Source organism: Galeopterus variegatus, unplaced genomic scaffold (genome assembly GCF_000696425.1).
Source record: "Galeopterus variegatus unplaced genomic scaffold, G_variegatus-3.0.2 Scaffold4458, whole genome shotgun sequence".
NCBI lineage: Eukaryota > Metazoa > Chordata > Mammalia > Dermoptera > Cynocephalidae > Galeopterus > Galeopterus variegatus.
This window is the reverse complement of record NW_007730569.1, coordinates 11,875-13,069: the sequence shown is the minus strand read 5'-3', so window position 1 is coordinate 13,069 and position 1,195 is coordinate 11,875.

The following is a 1,195-nucleotide window of genomic DNA, read 5'->3' as shown; positions in this document are numbered from 1 at the left end:
GTCATCTTTAAAAAAAAAAAAAAGAAAGAAATGTACCTCTAGTCAATATGATACATTTAATATTTCGGTTTGCAGAGATGCCCGCCTAAAGCAGGGAAGAGCTGCTGTGGGACAGAACTCAAGCAGTAGAAGGCACTTGGTGAAGTGTCACAGAACAGAGACAGGGGAGCCCTGGGCTGGGCCCCTGCTGCTGGGCCGTCTTCTCATCAACTGGTCTGAGTTGTTTTTCCAAACAGCAGCAGTTTCAAGTCTGTGCTCCTTGCTTCGAGCCTCCAGCCCTACCCCTGTTACTCCCAGATGACCTCTGCTGCACTGAGAACAGCCGAGAGTGTAAAGTAAATACTGGACATAGACTTATTTCCCCCCTCCTCACGCATACCAGGGTTCCCCCTTCCCCCTGGGAAACTACCCCTGGCCAAGGAAAGGCACATGTCCCCTCTAAGACAAATGGAAGACAGTAGGAAGCAGGAGCCCTGAGTAAATGAATTAGCACATGAATGGCATTAGAACACTGATGTTAACTACCCTTGTGCCAGGAAGGGTTAACAGCTACACAGCTAGATCTCCTGCGAGCTCCCAGCTCAGCTCGAGCTCTGAGTCGGGTGAGAGTCTATGCATAAGCATGCGAATGATTTACACCTCTCCTTTGATCTGTTCACTATATAAACAAGTGTTGTATGTACCCCGTGGCGGGGTGGATTTCTAGCTGACCAGCCGCCATCAGCACCTCCCTAAGTCTAATAACCGATGTCTCTACCTACTGCAATATTGGGTGAGTTTCTTTGGAATAGTTGAACACTATGTGAGTACCCTTTCAGATCTGGGGCTCCTGCAATACAAAGCATGCCTCCTTTCCAAGGCCAGCCTTGCCCGCACTCTTTTGTTTGGTCACTTCCCCTCTGGAGGAAGTGACTCTGCCTACCTCTCCTGGAGCTTTCTCTGTCTGTTATCCTCTCTCTTGTCCCCACTGATTTCTTTCTCTCAAACTACAAAAATGTCAAAGTCTCACTCGAGAAAAACTCCCTAAGCTCAAGAACAAGACAAAGATGTCTGTTCTTGCCACTTCTGTTCAGCTTTGTACTGGAGGTCCGAGAGAGGAAACTTCAGTGAGAAAAAGAAAAAGCATTCAAATAGGAAAGGGAGAGGTAAAATTATCTTTATTTGCAGGTGACATGACTTTAAATATGGAAAATCC